Genomic DNA, 19,525 nt, shown 5'->3' with positions numbered 1-19,525 from the left:
CAGAGCCACCAATAGAAAGGCTCCAGCAGAGATACTCCTGTCACAGTATGTGTGTGTGTGTATATACACATACACCAGTTCATACACATACAACCCACCTATACATAGGTTAGTTCCTAACTTGGATGGCACAGTATGTATGTGTGTGCTTGGGGTACCTGGGATACTTGTGGGAAGGTTAAGGTGAGAGAGAGAGAGAGAGTTAAAGTGTAGGGAGTGAAAGTTGCCAGAACTGAGACTAGAACTGGTGGACTAGAGAGAACCTAGCTGAGGAACTGAGGCTTGGGGTTACTTAACATAGGTTGGGGAGGGAAACTGAGGCAGACAGCTGAGGTATTGGGGGGGGGGCAGATAAGTGGTGGCAAGGAGAAGCTAGCCAGGAAAGAGAGAGAGAGGCAGAAACCTGTGAGCTTGGGGCTGGGAACAGGCTGACAGCTTAGAGACTGGGGGTGCAGAGAAGTGGTGGCAAGAAGGAAACAGTCAGGAAACAGACAAAAACCCAACTTGGGGTTTCAAAATAACAGGTTTATTAAACAGACAACACATTTCACAGCCCCTTGAAGTTATTGGTTCCCACACGCACAAGCACTCACAATGGCAGTGTTGCCTCCCTCGGGCACCTTGTTGTTGGTGTCACTGGGCATAACCCTAGGTAACTCAGAGGGATGGAAGACCACGAGTGTCGATGAAGCCCCTCTGCTCTGGGCTCAGGTGAGCCAGGACCCCCCCCTTGCCCAACCTTTGTAACCCTTTCTCTGGTGCCTGTAATCTCCTGTCCTTCTGGAAAACAGGCGAGCTAAAACTGTTATCTATGGAATGCAAGGGCACTGCTCGGAGAGAGAAGAGAGGAGGGAAAGAGGAGGAAGAGGGGGGCCAACTAGTGGAAAATTACTGTTGCAAGTCGCCAGGGTATAAAAATACACTGTTGCAGGGCTAGGGGAGCAGGATTTGAGACCATACAGTCTCCCTGCACCTTTTACTTGAGCTCAAATAAACTCTGTCTACTTCTCCCTCCAGTGTGTTTATTGGCGCAACGCACACCGGGCAACGAACCCAATTGTTGCCTCCCTCTGGCACCTTGTGCTGGCAACAGCAGCAAGAGAAAGAGACTCAGTGGAAGGGTTGGAGTCTAGGTGGGGAAGAGAAGCAGAGTCCAAGTCCTTGGTTGAAGAGGGCATAGGGGGTAATAGTTATCTATCCAGGCTGGAAAGGGGTCTTTGTCTAGCAGGTATTGTCCAGAGGGGGTCGCCGGCAGGGCCTTTGGGTGGATAGGTGGTGTGGCATGGTGCTGGTCCAGATGGAGAGGGTGTCTCAAGGAGTCAGTCTTTACCACCCCTTTTTATGGGGCAGACAACCTCTGATGTCCTATGGGGAGGGCCTGTCCAGGCAAGGTCAGTCCTGTTCCAGAGGGCTGCAAGTGTTCTTACTGAGCATGTGCAGCTTGGCACAGTGGTGGGTTGCCTCATCTTTTGTTTCTTGAATGTTGAGAGTGGTTCCAAGGGCAGGTATTGGTCATTGGTGCGGGTATTGGTGTTGATGGTTTGGTCATTCAGAGGGAGCTATTTTTAAACCTACTGCCATTGTCTCTCAAGCACCCTCATTCACCCTCATTCATTCAGGAACCAAGTTATATAGGAGGGGTATGTGTGAGTCGTAGGTTATGCAACCAGGCCTCGGGACAGGATGGAGACTTGACAAACAAAATGGAAACTTGACATGACTTATGCTAACTTACATATGTAGGCCTAAATCACATAGTACAAGTAAGACAGTAATATAGAACAGTAAAATCAATGTAAACATAATAATTATAAAATATAAAGGAGAAAAAACAAAACAAATACAACTTGCTACCAAAATAAAATGCTGAAGCTTATCCTATGTCTTAGCTCACTTATATTTATCTGTAGGAAATAGGGAAAGAAAAATTCAGAAATGGTTGGGTAAGGGGAGGGAATGCATTTTAAAAGGAAAAAAAAAGAAAAGCTAGGGGTTTTGCTACATGCCTACTTCCAAGAAAATGTATACCCAATCATTGTAAATAAATAAAGTCCTCAACCACATAAACACCAGTGATAGTATCTCAAACAGAATTTCTATTATCCAAAAGGGTTATAGACTGAAGCACAATGTTGTCTACAGGGGGTCTATTTTATTTGGATGGTATTCTGATATTAAGGTGATGCCATGAGACACAGTATGAAAACCTTGGATACTACTATCACATACTGGGCACATCTACACATCACCCTGTGGTGCCATGTGGCAAGCTATGGTGACATAGTGTTCACATATGTTTACACATGATTACCAGCTACGTAAATGTAGTGACACAACTCCCTGGGTATAGTGTGCTGCTATGGCAATGAAGCAGTGAAATCTAATCATGCACTGTGTGTACAGCGCATAGCCACCTGTACTGCATAGGGGAGCTGTAGCTACGTTGCCATACAGCAATGTGTAAGCACACCCAGTGAGTGATAAGGTATTATTTCTTGACTGGCAGCAGCTTCTGCAGTGAGTTCTGGGCTGGTGGCACCCTCTAGGTTGAGCCCCAGGCTGGCGACAGCCTCTGGCATGAGCCCCAGGCTGGGAGAGGGCCCAGGGGTCTGCCCCAGGCTCTGAGTGGCTGTGTCAGGTGGTAGAGGAGCTATCTGTACCATGTGGTTCCTGCAGCTGCTGGGCCATGTGGCTGCTCAGTAGCAGACAGGAGTATGGCCCCCTGGTGCCTGGGCTGACTGGGTTCAATTTGCAACTATGTCACTGTCTATATATGTGGTTAATCACACTAATTTGCTTTGCCATTTGGATAGTACTTAGGTCTGATGGGACTATCCAATGGCTCAGTAAATTAGTCTACACCATTCTAATTACTGCACACATGTAGATGGTGCATCTACATGTGCATAAGGACACTTTTCCTAATGCATATTAAATTTAGGACCTCCATTGTGAGGTACTAACCAAATGCACATTAAGCTGCCTTCATGTGCAGTAATGAATGCACGTGGTTTTTAAGTGACACTTAATGTGCAGAAGCCCATTTTACTATGGATTAACATAATAGAGCAGTTTTTCTATGATGCTTTAATGTGCAGTAAAACAGGCTCCTGCACATTAAAGCACATTCGTAGATGTGGCCAAAGTGCAGCAAATTAGTCTACTGAGCAGTAAAGCACATGCATAGATGCATTCTGTGGACATGTCTCCATGTGTACTTTAAAGTACAGTAGCTTATTTTACTGCGCATTAAACATCAGTTAAGAAGTACATGAATGTGCAGTAAAATAGGCTACTGTGCATGAAGGGTAACTTAGAACCTGTTACTGAGCATTAAGGCAGCCTAATGTGCATTTGGAAACACACTTTAGGAAAAGCCCAGTGGATGCATCTGCATGTTCATTAATGTGCTGTAGTTACTGCGCATTAAGTTTAGTATTTGTATAACCAAGTGCTAAATTAATGTGCAGTAACCGGCAATACTGCACAGTAGCACCAGTGCATGCCTTTTTAGTGATGTTACTGCATAGTACTTAATCATACTGTAAAGCAGTGTATTAACACTGTTTGTGCTGTGACACGCTACTGAGCAGTATTTTTAGGATACTGTGTAGTTAGCGAATTGTGTAGATGGGCCCAGTGAGTACAAACTTTATGCCGGTTGAAATGAAACAATAGATAATGAGAATTACTACTTTTCCCTCAACTCCCTGCATGTAACATGAAAAAGAAATCCTTACAAATAACCAATGTTAGACATTGAAGAGAAAAGATTGTACTGACAGAAATGGGTCTTGTAGATTCACCTCTTCCACCAGAATGGAACTGCTTTTATTTCAGAAAAGTATTAAATACTCAGTATTTTGGCTGTTTTTCCTTTAAATATAAGTAAAACATTTGGCAAGCTTACTGAGCTGTTGATACAGCTTGCCTTGAGGGAACAGGAGGCAGTTGTCAATGGTTGACTGAGCTGAAGTGCTTAAAAAATAACAACAGATAACATACACAGTTATGGCTGAAAGTGCGTGTCAGCTTAGAGTTATCAGCAGCGGCAAAGACAACAATGTTACCAGCATCCATAGCTCTTAGTAAGATAGAATGGACAAAGACTATTTTTTCCAGACAAATCTTTAACAATAAAACCTTCCCAAAGACATGAAGCAGTTCCAATATTTTCGCCCTGTGGTTATCTGCTGAGCTGTAAAAAGGGAACTAGATCCTGTCATATTTTCTGTTCCAAGTCTCCTGTGAGGTGGAAGGGAAGAAGAACCTGCTAGTTTTTATTCTCTTACGTAGTCCTTTTATTGAAAATGGTAGCTTTCCATTACTATATACAAAAATACTACTGTAAAACCTAATTAATTAGAAATTCAGGAGACCAAAAGATACTGACTTCAAAATAAACAGGTTTGGAATAAATGTACTGATGGCAGTTTGTGTATATGCAAATTACTATTGGTCCATACAGGCTTAGTTCACCCATGTGCAGACCTTACTAACTAATCAGAACAAACCAGTGATTAATTAAGCAGATTTCATGGGATGTCACACAAAGAGTTCCTAATGTAGTTCAGTAACAATGATCTTTTTTCTTTTGTTTAGATTAATCTAAGTGTGGAACTGTTTTGCCAACCCCCCACTCCACAAATCCCCCAATGGACCCAGCATCCCAGATCTCACAAAACTGTCTCTAATCCAACTAACCTCTGATCCTGTCCCATATCATGCATATAGCTGGGGCTGCTGCACCACCTCCCACCCCTGAGCACCCCCCTGTTCCTTGGCACTTGCTGTCCTGAGCCCTGGTTGGATTTCCATGGCAGGGAGGTCTCTAGGACTATCATATAGTGCCTAGAGGTGGGTCCTCATGTCCAGCTGTTCTGGCTGTCTCTCACCCTCATACTTCAAGGCAGTGGGAGTGCAGCCCCTGCTTATTCTCTGGCCCTTGCATGCCAAGCTCTTATAGTATGGCATTTCCTGCTGGAACTGCACAATGGTCCATAGGCTGGAAAAACTGCAGTTTGGCATAATCAGGATTTGGCCCAGGAGTGCCTGAGGGAGCAGAAGCATGTGGAGCAGCTGGACCTCAGGACAGCAAGTGCCACTGCATAGGGGAGTCGAATGGGGCATAAGGTAGGGGCAGTAGCCCCAGCTACGTGCACAGTTGGGGGCGGGATCAGAGGTTGTCAGGATTGGGGGCAGTTTCATGAGATCGGGGATATTGGGTCCATGGGGGTTTTGGTGGGATTGCGGGGAAGGGGGTATTGGTGGGGCAGTTCCACACTTAGATTGATCTAAGCAGAAGAAACTGCCCCTAGATCATTGTTGTTCACCTACGTTAGGAACTCCTTGTGCTACATTCTATGAAATCTGCTTAATTAGCCATTAGGATAACACCTCACTTTGTTCTTATCATTTAGTAAGGTCTGCATGTGGGTAAACTAAGTCTGTACATACCCATAGCAATTTGACTACATGCAAATTACTATTGGCATGTCTATTTCTAACCCATTTACAGTATTTCAAACTGGGTATTTTTTGGTTCCCTGTGTTTCAAATTAATGAAGTTTTCCTGGTCCAGGGGACCAGAAAACAGCTTTGAATTTAAAAGTATATGTATTTTGAATGATCTGTATGGTAAAGCATACAAAGTCCTATTCTTTTAGCTAGGGAGGGACAATAGCTTTGAGGTATTTAACACTCTGAACTATCTTATATCAAATTAATGAGGTTTTACTGTGTCCCGCAAATTATTTGCAATGTCAGATCCTATCCTTACTGTCCACAAACTCCTAAATGAAATATTAGGCTCAAACCCATTGTCTTCATTTATGACATCATATACTCATTTTAGTAAATCAATCTGAAGCCACATCTGAGAGAATAAAATTGAGATAGTTTTATGGACTATCGATATTAAATATGCTTACTCCCACAATTTCAAAGTGAATGAAGACTTAGCAGCATGAATCCAAATGATGTTAAATGTAGATGTATGTTTCTGACACCTAATTGTATGATTGGGCCTATAAACATAAGGACACAGACCAAATGAAGAAATAAGTCATCTGAGAGGAGAAGTGTTGGCAGTTTATGGATTTATTAACTTTCTTTTTTTCTTCCCTAAACTCAGTAATTCTTTCTGTCTTTCACTGATATTGCTGTTAAATGACCACACTGAGCCTATATGTTTATTTATTTCCTCACTGTGTTGAAGATGCATTAAGATAGAAGTATAGCATAGACAGAAAAATTGCTAAACTAGGTTGGATCAGTGGTCTATCAAATTTAGTCCTACATCTTGAAGTGTCCAATGACTCCAAGGTTCAGCAAGTAAATCCAGCTCTCCACCCAAATGCACCTGCAACTAGCCATAGCATTAGTGACTAGATGGGGGCTACTTCTCAGCATCTGGACTACTATGTCCAGTTTTGGGTAGTGAATTTCAAGAAACATGTGGACAGATTGAAAAGAGTCTAGAGGAAAGAATGAAAAATTATTAGAGGTTTGAAATACATGCCCTATAAGGAAAAGTTGGAAGAACTGGAGTCTAGAAAAGAGAGGACAAAGAGGGAGGGAGGGTTGATAATAATGTTTAAACATGAAAAGGGGTTATCATAAAGAAAATGGCAATCAACTACTATTTTCTGTACCTCTAGAGGAAGGGACAAGAAATTATGGTCTTAAATTGCAACAAAGATGAATCTGGTTAGTTATTAAGACAAATTTTCTGTGAGGATAGCTAAGTACAGGAACAGGTTATCTAGCACAGTTGTGGAATCTCCATTATTGACAGTCCCTTCTAGCCTTATTTTTCTGTGATTCTATGCTGTGTCTTGTAATATCAAGTGGTTAGGTCATTTCAGATGTTTTATATCTTAAAATAAAATTCTATTCCAAAATGACAGAACTCATACAAGAGGCTATTTTCATGTGGCAGCATAAAAGTTGCCGATAATATTTTAAGTTCAGGAATAAACTGATGGTCATTGCTGTAAATTTACACTGTGGTGTGAAAGAAAACCAAAAACCTACAGCTTCTTGATCAGTTACTATATAAAACAACAAAATAAGCTGCTGAGCTGTGGATTTTCATTTCAGTTTCCTGGAAGCTTTTTCATTTCAATATAAATGGAGAATTTAGAGCTTTCACTGTTCCAGTCTGTCTTATTAACCTGGATGGTTAAGGGCATCATAAGAATACAAAGAATAGGATGTTTATTCATTCATGTAATCATTTTAGTAAATTAATCTGCCGCAACTTATTAAAGAATAAGCTTCAGACATTTTTTATGAACTATTTTATAATAAGCATGCTTACTCTTATGTTTTCAAAGCAGTACAAGTGGGGATTTAGCTGTATAAATCCAACTAATATTAACAGGAGCTGTATGGTTGAATCTCCAGCATCTGGCTCTGGAAAAAAAAGCTAAACTTGTTTATTTATTTAAAAAAGCCAACAATGCTGGAGTTTACTGAACTATTATGAAACTGTTATCAAACTCTAGCAAGGATAAAGATGGAATTTTTCACAAATAAAATTAATCATATTAAGAATCTAATATACATAATTGTTTGAAAATAAAATTTTCTATTTGGGATTATTAAACATGTACATCCAATATTGACATAAATAATAGATGTGTTTTTTCTTGAATTAAACCTTATGCATGTTGAACAGTAAATGTACCATATCATTGCTGTGCTTTTTATGTTCACGAAGCAGAAAATGTGCTTTGTTTCAAAATATTACTTTAATAAATATTTTACAAGATGATTAAGAGAATAAATCTGGTAACCATGAGGGTGGCTCTATACAAGGCATTTTGCCACAATGACAAGCTTTGAAGTTGTTTGTATGTATTTTTGATGCATTTCCCTTTTTCTGCTTTACTGAACTACTGTTTGCTATTTTCATCTGCTGCATCTAGGAAAGCATAAATTAACTAGAGCTTGTGTTAAGATTGATATTCTTTTATTTTTTTCAAGTTCCCACTTTTCCAAAAAAAAACCCAAAAAACCCCCCAGAAATTTCCTTCACAAAAAATAATTTAAAAAGTATAGCATTTGTGGATGGGCCTAAGAGATAGCCGTCACATTGTACATCCCGAGAGGTACTTATTTTACGTGCTCCAGTCTTTAGACTGACAGTAAAAGTACTTTTTAAAAAATAAATATGTTTATGAAAGGTTTTGTAGATAAGCTTGAAACCACATTGTACATTGCACATTGCAAGATGCGCCGAGACTAATGGGGTGGAATGTACATTCTGTTTTCTGTGGCTCTTGACTGATGTTCCTACAGAAGGGATTTTCTTCAAAGAATTTATCATAGCCATAGCCATAAGCATATGTACTTGCTGCACAGCTGTGTGGTGTGATCTCATAAACAAGTTTGTATTGCAGAGTGAAAAGTATGAAAGATACCCTCAGGTTTGCATCGTTCTTACAGCCAACGTTTTAAAAAAATAGTTCTTTCTGTGGATAACACCACAGTTTAATAGTAATAATAATTTTAAGATGAACCCCCTGCAGTTCAGTCTCACTCTAAGCTATGTTACCCTAGAAAATAAAATTCTCTCACAAAAAGGGAAGGACAGTTCAGCACCTGAGTGCTTTCTGTTCAGTGCTTTGGAGAGTAAATAGAGATACAGAACAGATCCCCTCCGGGCTCTAAACAGCAGCTTTGGATTTATAATACGACAGTTAAGATCCTAATACATCAGCAGATCGTATAGAGGCATAAAACAAGCCTTTAGAAATGTCTGTCATTTTACTTCAAGGTGGAGGTATTATGAGGTGGTACAACACGGCAATTCAGTGATTAGAAAGATTATAGAACAGGTGGCATTCAACAGAACGTGGAATGCCAAACATCAATCATTTTAGGAACAGGAATCAATTAAACCACTCACTCAAAGTGTAGATTGAATAATAATGTTTTAAAGATACGATTTACAGGCCTTCCCTCTCCCCCCCTGCCCTTCACCCATCTTATTGGTAACAACAACAAAAAATGAGAGGTGAATCACACAAGATGTATTGTGTATGCTGAAGTTTCTCCTAAAAGCTAGTTAGTGCAAGTGAGGCATTTTATACAGTGCTTATTACTTTCATAGCCAAATGAGGGTTCAGATAAATGATCAGATGTTTCAGATAAATAATTCAGTTTGTGTGATACATGGGGTGCCTGTCTTGTAGAGTGACATCAGTAACAGATTCAGTCCTGCATGTTTATTATCCAAATCATTTGATCTTCTGTGAAAATTGGTTGCAAAACTCAGATTACTGCTACTTTCTACTTTCGGCCATGGTTGAAATCACCACCCTAGCTGGTGAAATGCAGGATCAAAGACAAAATCCTTTTTCACAGTTTTTTTTTTTCCTCAGAGGCTGAGGAAACTGTAGTGAATGGCCAAAAGACCTGTGATTTACGTCTCTTTCTCTTTCTTTCCCTAGATGTGTTGACTTCTATATTACATTTTATTGTGTTTTCACTTGATTAATCTGCACATCATACTTTGGAGATAGGTATATAGTACTAGCCAATTGCCCGTCATGAATGACGGAGTGTTTAAGGGAGGGTTTACATGCTCCCCCCCACCCCTTGCTCACCCTTCAGGGCTGGCCATGTAAACAGTCCCTCCAACGCCACTGCCTCCTCCTCCAGCCTCCAGTATGGCGGCTCCCTCCCCCTGCCTACCTCTGCCTCTGCCTCCACCTCCGCCTCCTCCCATGATGCAGCGGGGCTTCCCTCCTCCTGAGGAAGTGGCGGTGACACAGGCAGCAGCAGCTTGCTTCCCCCAGCCTGCCCATCTCTGCCTTCTCCTGTGGAGCAGTGGGGTTCCCTCCGCCTGAAGAGGCAGTAGCTTCTCCCTCCCCCCTGCCCACCTCCACATCCTCCCATGGAGCAGTGGGGCTTGCCTCTGCTTGAGGAGGTGGTGGCAGTGGTGGTAGATCCCTCCCTCCTTGCACCACCCATCTGCCTCTGCCTCTGTCTGCAGAGCTGTTCTCCAAGTGAGCGGGCCTGGAAGATGGCATGAGACGTGCATCGCAGAGACCAACTGGTGGCTTCAGAAATGGTGTCTTGAGGCGGGCTTTGGCTTCCTTGATAACTACCCGCACATCATGACGAGAGACATGCTCGGGTGGGATGGGTTCCACCTTTCCCCTAAAGGTAAGCGTGTGTTCTCTTCTAGGTTGGTGGATCTCCTCCAGTGGGCTTTAAACTAGGCTCATCAGCAGAAGGGGAAGACGAGGGAGGAGGAAGCCTTGGACTGCTAAACCAAGCAGCACTCACAAGTACAGCCCAGCTTAGACCGACGAGCGGAACATATATATAGGTAAGCAACAGGCACCAGGGCAATGCTGTGATTAGGGGGCCAGTGAACACATCCACAGAAGGCCTCAAATTCCTCCACACAAATGCTCGTAGTATGGGAAACAAGCAGGAGAAACTTACCCTCCTGCTAGCTGACACCAACCCAGGCATAGTGGGGCTCATTGAAACATGGTGGGACCCAATGCATGGCTGGGCAGTGAATATCAAGGGCTATAGGCTGTACAGGAGGGACAGGACAGGGAGGAAAGGTAGGGGCATGGCACTCTACATTAAGGAGGAATACACATCCTCCTCAGGTAGCACAGAGTCAGAGGAGGGGCACATGGAAGTGTTCTGGGTTAGAATACAAGGCAGTTGAGGGGAAAGAGACTTGATGGTGGGGGTCTACTACAGAGTACCCTGTTTCCCCAAGCACTACCATGAGCGACTAGAAATAACGGTCACAAGCTGGCAGAGGTTAAATTCAGATTAGACATCAGGAGGTACTACTTCACGGTCAGGGTGGCTAGGATCTGGAATCAACTTCCAAGTGAAGTGGTGCTGGCTCCTACCATGGGGGTTTTTAAGACAAGGCTTGACAATCACCCTGCTGGGGTCGTTTGACCCCGGTACTCTTTCCTGCCATGGCAGGGGGTCAGACTTGATGATCTGCTCAGGTCCCTTCCGACCCTACTAACTATGAAACTATGAAAATACACATAAAACATTTGTTTTCTGCTCAGGAATGGTTGTTTTTGAATTTTTAAAATTTAAGTAAGCTACTGGAAACATGACGTTCTTTGCTGGGCTGTATGCAGTTACAGGAGTCTGGCCACATGCTATCAGCTGAATGACTGGAGTCTTCTCCTTGATTAACTGGCATTCTTGTCAGTTTGATGACTCTTGGGTCAAAGTAATTTTTTGGGAAATGTTCTCTAGGAGGCTCATGTGAAGAAACCCTTTCAACACTATCTCTGGGAGAAATTTATTTATGTGTTTATGTCAGTAACTTTGTATCCAATAAAATGTTCGAGTTTCATACTAACTGTTGGCACAGTTGGCATCTCCCCAGGCCTTGAAATCGATACACAGATTGAAAAGGTCAGTTCCACTGTAGTGTTTGCAGGCAGCTCAGTCTGTTTCATTGAAGGACTGTACAACAGTCATGGTATTTACACATAAAGGAGAAGCCTGTAAATACTCTGTGTTCCTGAATTTTCCTACTATACCCTAATCTTTCTGTCTTCTCAGTATTACTTGAGTTTATGGAGTTGTTCTCTTTCAGACCACATAGCCTACTTCACCTCTGGAACTGACCTGTAGGCCTTCTCACAGTGGTCCATTTTCCTATCTCTCATCTGTGCTTATGGATAATTGTGTTAAAAAATAATTGAAAGAAACATAATGATAAAAGTGTATTCCCTAGTATAATGATGCATTGGAACCATGGTCTGACTCCCTGTTGTACTTACAAACATGTGGATCATAGGTTTCAAATTATGTTAGTTTTGAGAACTCAAAACTATATTTGCTGTGTTACAGAATGTACTGAAGATGCCTTCCTTTTTTTTCCCCAAAGATTGTACAATCTAAGCATTTGATTTCCAACCTTTTACTCCCATGGGTGAGCAATTACTTGCATGAATAGTCCCACTGAAGCTAATGGGGCTATTTTTATTAGTAACTGCTCACAAACAGGCGTGAGAGTACATAATCTGGTTTTAAATTGACAGGGGAGTGGGAAGAAACATAAAAGTGAACAGCTTGAAAGGATGGGGGGGATGACATGCTTGAATGGTTCTATGAATTAGAAAATAAATACAGCTTATTTTTTCCTAGGGCTTTCCCTTTGACTGTGTTTTTGTGCCCACCCTGCTTTCTCTCACATTTCACCATAGTAGCGACAGAAGTAATTGGTTGTTTCTGGTTTTTGAATATTTGGAGGATTCCTTGTGTATCCCTAAGGAAATCAGGAGACTGACATCTCAAATTCTTATACATGTGGTTGTGAAACACTCACATTTTGATTCATGAACAGGCCTCTTGGTCCCTGGAACAACAAGATGATATCAGGAGAACAGTCAGGTGGCAGGCACTTTCTTTCTAAATGTGAAGAAAGCTGTATTAAAAGGAGAACAAAGGGACTGTAAAAGTTTAGGGGTTATATGAGGAGATCATTCAGGCTGCAAGAAAAACATAACATGCAATTAAAGTAAAGCCCACAGTGGTAAAGAAGTCTTTGCCAAAAGGAAAATAGAGTTGGGAGGAAGAACATGGTTTAGAAAATAGAAATAAATCTATAATGCTGTGGACAAGAGGTTTGTAATTAAATCACATGGAAGGAGTACAACATTTCTTAGGGAAAAGAACAACAAACAAAGTGAAATAAAACTTGTGTGCTCCAAAAGGTAAAAAAGGCCTGGTGCTGGCAAAGATGATCTGAAAATATGAGCCTTTATCTTCAGACTCCAAGAAATCATTTAAAAATTTTAACTAGATTTGGAATTATATATATATATATATATAGACATGAGGAATGGAGGGAAAGTACTGAAAGGAGCGTATATGTGTCAAGACAGGGTGGGAGATATTGGTGAAGGCTGAGCGAGAACAACATGGCAGCCTTCAGGATAAGCTTATCAGAAGGCAGCTTGAGAAAATGTACCTGGTTCAGCAAGACACCAGTATGAGTCGCTATCAGACTGTCAAGAGTATGTTACAGGGCGGGCTGATCTGTATGTGATTTATCAGTATGTAAAGAAGTCTGTGCTTTGCTTTTGTTGAGAACGAGCTGCCCCTTGCTGTTCTCCTGTGGCCATGCAAAATAAAGCGCTTCTGACAGCCAAACAGTGATCCTGTCTGAATTTTCACATCTCTCTCTCTCTCTCTCTCTCTCTCTCTCTCGCTCTCTCTCTATATATATATATATATAAAAAAATATTATGTTTATGCGTTTTTTTTTTCTGGCTAAAAGGCTCTAACTAGATACCTGCTTTCTCTCTGCAGTGACTACCAAAAAATAATTACGTCATGAGCTTGTTGACTTCTGAGCTTTTTGACTTCAGCGGGGTTCTGTGCAGGAATGAGGTTCTGCCCATGAAGAAAGAACCTTACTCTTCTCTGACCTAAAGGAGATGGAAAATTATCCAAATGAACTGCCTGTGAATTCACACAAGAACTGAAACAAAGCAACTAATCCAAAAGGTATTGTTGGTCAGTTCCCCATGTCTCTTCTAAGCAGCCCTGTTGCAGGGGGTCACTGGGAGCACGAAGGCATACAAGTCCCCTCTGCACCCTCTCTCAGAGAACACTTTATGTGCAACAAACTTAGAGAAGTACTGGAAGCAATCTTTCCATGCTATTCTCCAGTTCAGCATGTACAGTCATGCCATAACTCTTTAATTCAGGTCACCCCTGCTCCTGCAACTATTAGTACTCTGCCATCCACCAGATCCTTCATGTGCAGCCTTCCTTCTCTAAACAGCTTCCAAATTACTATCTGTTTCTATTCACTTATAGCTGCTGACTGTGGTGTTCTCTAAATTTATTTTTGTTTATAGTCACGAACTGGCTGTTTTTTAAACTAAGTAACAGAATTTCTTTTATTACCCACATGTGTTTCCTCTGCTTAGCTGAGGTGAAAGGAACATATCCAGTCATGTACCAGCAGGTTAATCACAACATTAATAGGAAGCTCCAGCTCCTAACAGCAGGTTATGCTATGGGAGGAAATAATGAGTATTCAATGCCTTTCCTGTGTGGCCTAAAATTGTGTTTAGCAGGAAGTACTGGGTAGTCTGTTTCTAGTTTGAAGGGAAACCAGAAAGGCAAAATGACTTTACTGAAGTAAGAGTGCTCACTGACTAGTTTGCTTTCAAAATTATGCTCAAGGGGAAAGAAGGAAGCAGCTCCAATATGTGTTCCCTGAGCAGACATATCCCATTCTTTCAACATGTAGCTTCAGAGATGGGTTCAAAGAAGATTTTTAATACTTCTAGGGTAATCTTTAATCCAGTCATCACCTACATCCCACTTTAGTCCCCTTCCTCCCTCCTTTCATATTTTTTCTGGTATGGAAAATGAAAGAAGGTGACTTCCGTGCCTTCCAAGTTGAGTATGGCGTTGTGGGATGGTTACTCAGAGGTGAAACTGCTAACCGTGAAATGTGGAGTCTAATTTTGTTTCTAAAGTTGAGGGAGCTCTTGGAGCCTGAGGTACCTCATTTGTGGTACAGAGATAAGGTTTATTTTCCCTTAAGTAGGAGTAGGAAGCATATGATAATTTGTATAGTGCGCTGTTATAGGCAAATTCTGAACTGGTGCCTTAGAGGTGAAAGGCTTCCCCCCCCCCCATCACCTGTCCTCCCGGAATGCTATGTGAAGCATATTATATACCATAGTTGTAGTATATTGTTTCAAAGAATCGGACTCACAGTTGTTTAGGGCAGTTTAGCTGTCTGTGACATACAAATAGCTAGAGAAATACTGACAGTACACACTCATATAATACAGTCTTCTTTCTGAATCAGAGAATAGGTTCTCCTTTTTAATAAACAGTTTCTCTTGTGGTTAGGAAATTGCTCTCTACAGAGCACCATCACAGCTGTGAGTCTATCTGCAGTTGGATAGAAGTCTGTTCTGTCAGATAAATGGCTAGGCCTGAATAGCCCTTTTGTGTTCAAAAACTCTTCTGGGTGGAATATAGAACAGATTTTGAACAGGAAAGGAAAGTATTTCAGGCCAGATGGTTAATCTGATGGAGCCATATTCTGACAGAAGGAAAGAGCAGTATTGTGTAGTTCAACAGTTATATCAGGAAACCCCCCCCCCCCAACAAAACCCTCCACGGTTAAGTTAATAGAGATCCATGATTGTGCTGGACTCTAGGGTAATATGACAATTTCTAATAATATGTAATGGAAAATTGTTACTGTAATATGATAAAGTTTTCTTTCTTTGTCAATGTTTCAGCATTTTCTGAGTATAGCAAACAGTTCAGATTTATGTTCTTGAAAACTGTTCTTTAACAATTCAAGCTTGTATATTTGTGTTATCAGGGTTTGATTAAATTTGGCTTGGTGTTTAATGATCCTATGTACTTATTCTTTAAAATATGAGTCATTTTGGAAATGTGGAACTGTAGGGAAGGACTTTGGACTAAAGTACTTTGTTTTCAAGTTTGGATGTAAACAAGTCCAAAGTAAGTTGTCCTTTCTTATTTCAGAAAGAAAGGATGTGAACAAGCAGTTGTGAGATCTGGCTCAGATTTAGACAGCTTAGATTTATCCACCTAAACCTGATTTGGAATTCATGTGTACAAGCATTTGCCATTTACCAGGAGGAGGTGGGGGGGGTGGAGGCAAATAAGTTGGTGAGGGGAAGGACTGGAGGGGTCTGGGAGGAGAGGGCAGACAGCTGATGGGTTTACAGGGGTTGGGGGTGATGACAGGTCCAGGCAGGGCTGATGGGTCTCGGGAGGGGTGGGGTGTGGGGGTCTGCCCAGTTCAGGAAGAAAGCTAGTCAGGAGGGGGCATAAAAATAGCTTTGTCAGGGCTGGAGGGGTATAAACAGCACAAACGTTGGGGCTTTCCCAGCCCCAGGGCTGTGTTAAATTGCATGCAAGCATTGCTAGTCTGCAAGCATTTGCTAGTCTGAGTTAACCCTATGCCAGTCTAAAGTTAGTTCATATCTGACAAGACCTAACTCCAGATTCGGTGTACCATTTTACGGTGACCTAATCCCTGCAAACACTTGCATGCCCCGGCATTTAGATAGCCCCAACCTTGGTTACAGCAATCTAAATATAATAATTGTATATATCCAGGAATTATTCCTTCCAATTTAAGCAGCCATCCTCACACTGTGCTGAAATTGGACATTTATACATGTGTTCCGGGATGCGGGGGGCAGGGGATGGGATGGGGGACTTTAATTAGAAGGGTTCGTAGGTTCATAGATTCATAGGTTCATAGATGTTCGGCTGGAAGGGACCTGAGCAGATCATCAAGTCTGACCCCCTGCCCTGGGCAGGAATAAATACTGGGCTTATATGACCCCTGGTAAGTTTAAGCTCAAATGACCCCAGCTAGTTAATTATCAAGCCTCCTTTTAAAGACCCCTAAGGTAGGAGCCAGCACCACTTCCTTGGAAGCTGGTTCCAGATCCTGGCCGCCCTGACTGAAGTAGTGCCTCCTGATGTCTAGCCTGAACCTACTGTCAAACAACTTATGGCTGTTATTCCTTGTTACTCCAGGAGGTGCTCGGGGGAACAGGGTATCTCCCATTCCCCTCTGGTCCCCCCTGGTAAGTTTATAGATAACCACTATAGATCCCCTCTCAGCCTTCTTTTGTGAAGGGTGAACAGGTTCAGGTCCCATAACCTCTCCTCCTAGAGTCTGCCCTGCTGCCCCCTGATCATGCGAGTGGCTCACCTCTGGACCCTCTTTATGCTGTCCACATTCCTCTTGAAGTACGGTGCCCAGAACTGGATTCAGTACTCCAACTCTGGCCTGACCAGTGCCACATAGAGGGGGAGGATCACCTCCTTGGACCTGCTTATGATGCATCTGTGGATACATGACAAGATGTTGTTAGCCTTACTGACTGTGTCCTCACATTGGTAGCCCATGTTCATTTTAGAATCAATAATGACTCCAAGATCTCTTTCTGCCACTGTGCTTTCTGGGTTCACTGTGGGTTCTAAGAGCCCTTGTACAGAAGGGGCTCCTGAATAGAATAGAGGATGCTCTGATGTGCTGTAATTATAGTGCAGTGACATGTATAGATGCCCATTTGGACCAAATGTCACCATTTATTTCATTAGCTGTTGTCCAGGGAAGCAGCTGAGAAACTGACATAATATATATTCAAAATCTGTTAGTGTAGAAAAGGGAAGGGAACATGAAGCAAAAGGACCTTGTTATACAATAATAAAAATAATTTCATGAAAAGGACTGTTCAGATCATGCAAGTAATTACACCTATGTTGGGAACAAAAGAAAAGTATTTATTTACTACAATATACAGTATGTTCACAAAAAATATGTAATCTATCCATCTCTAAGTTAGATCTGTGATCTTGAAGGTAAATATAATTTGAAGAAAGGCTATGGAGGACTGTAAGTAGGATTTACTATTGTGGGATTCACTGAAAACCTCAACCCAAGTGTTTCTTGCTCTAAGTCTAAGGACATAAGGGAAACTCCCTAGATTACATTTTTTCAATTTTTATTGTGCTTTGAAGTTAATAAAAGCCAGCTGAATAGGAGTTGGATAAAAAATGAATCTGAAGTAAGGAAACTAAAGTCAACAGCTATTTTGACAATATAAGGAATGACCTTTGGTAAAGCATTTGTAGTCATCAGAATCTGGTTTAGGAAGATGTGAACTGTAGAGGGATAAAGTATGGCTCCTCTATCAGTCCTTACTCCAAGCATGTCAGAGTCCCTACTTATAATTTAAAACGAAAAAAAGTTTTCCCTCTCCAAATTCATAAAATATAAAAATAAGTTTCTCCATTCATATACTTATGAACATTTCAAACTGTTAAACTTTCTAGCACACAAACTTGCAAAAGTGCTCTGCTGAGTTTTGAAGAACTTTACTATATTATTGCCCCATTGAAAGGCTTTTGGAAGGCCACTGAGGTTGAATATGTCACGTTGTGTCAGTGGAATGGTTCTAAGTTGCTTGTGCTTAGGACCCAATCGCTATTTTTCTGAATGCTTTCTTCTATATGTATTTTGGAAGTAAAAGATGGATTCATACCACAAAGTTGGTATTTTGGTATGAACCTTGTCAGAATTCTAATAATTTTAAGGCCTGGTTTCTAATTTGGGCTCAACAATATTTCCAAAAAGATGTATGCAAAATTATTTCTTTCTATAAATTTTTAATCTTTCTATAGAATTTTGAGACATCCTAGAAAATGGAAAATGTAATGGAAAATTTACTGTAAAGTTCTATGTAATTTATTACTTAAAAAAACAACAACAATAAAAGGGATACTGCTCTTGATTAAGTTACATAAGAACAGAGGAAGTACCATGCTGGGTCAGAACAATGGTCCTTCTAGAACAGTAACCTGTCTCAGACAGTGGAAGGGGTGGACGCTTTAGATGGAGAACATTGAAATGGATACATCTAGTGTGATCTATTCCCTATTCACTACTCTCCCTAAAATCCACCACTATGGTTTAGAGATGCCACAGGGAATACAACCATTCTGTTCAAAGGCTATTAATATATCTATCATCCATGAATTGGTCTTGTTGCTCTGTGGGTTCAGGCCAACTCTCAGGATCTCAATATTGCCCTGTTAGACAGGAGGGTGTGACACAATTGCACATATACAAACACACAAATCAATTAGGTGCATACACACACAAACAAGTCAGGCACATAAACATCCAAATCAGCCTAGGCACATGCATATCTTTCATCAATTCAAGCACACAAGCTATACAACCCAAAAGTTAGACACAGATCACTAATTCATATATCATGCACACAATGCCTTATATATATACGTATACACACTCACCAATCACACACATACACACAGGTAAGTTCCTAACTTGGATGATACAGTGTGTATGTGTATGCTGGGGTACCTGGGGGAAGGTTCAGGTGACACAGAGAGAGTTAAAGTATAGGGAGTGAAAGCTGCTAGAACCAGGATTAGAACCAGTGGACTACAGAGAAGCTGGCTGAGGAACTGAGGTTTGGGGTTACTTAACATAGACTGGGGCTAGAAACTGAGGCAGACTATTGGGGGTGGGACAGATAAGTGTTGGTAAGGAGGAGACAGCCAGGAAAGAGAGAGCGAGGCAGAAACCTGGTTGCTCAGGGGAAAAGGAAAAGGCAATGGGGATAAGACAGTGGCAAAGAAACAGGGGATTTGGAGGCAGAGAGGAGCTCAGGACAGGTGTTGGAGGTGGCAGTGAGCCAGAAGCAGGAGAGGGAGAAATGAGACAGAAGTTAGAGGGACGAGGAGCAGAGATTGGAGCAGGGCCAAACCACTGTAAAGCAAAACCCAACTTATGGGTCCAAATAACCATTTTATTAAATAGACAACACACTACACAGCCCCATGAAGTTTCATAGTTTCATAGTTTCTAGTGTCGGAAGGGACCTGAGCAGATCATCTAGTCCAACCCCCTGCCATGGCAGGAAAGAATACTGGGGTCAAATGACCCCAGCAAGGT

This window comes from Crocodylus porosus, unplaced genomic scaffold, assembly GCF_001723895.1.
Source record: "Crocodylus porosus isolate Cpor-Errol unplaced genomic scaffold, CroPor_comp1, whole genome shotgun sequence".
Lineage (NCBI taxonomy): Eukaryota > Metazoa > Chordata > Crocodylia > Crocodylidae > Crocodylus > Crocodylus porosus.
The sequence above is the reverse complement of the archived record's forward strand: the minus strand, read 5'-3'. Positions refer to the sequence as shown.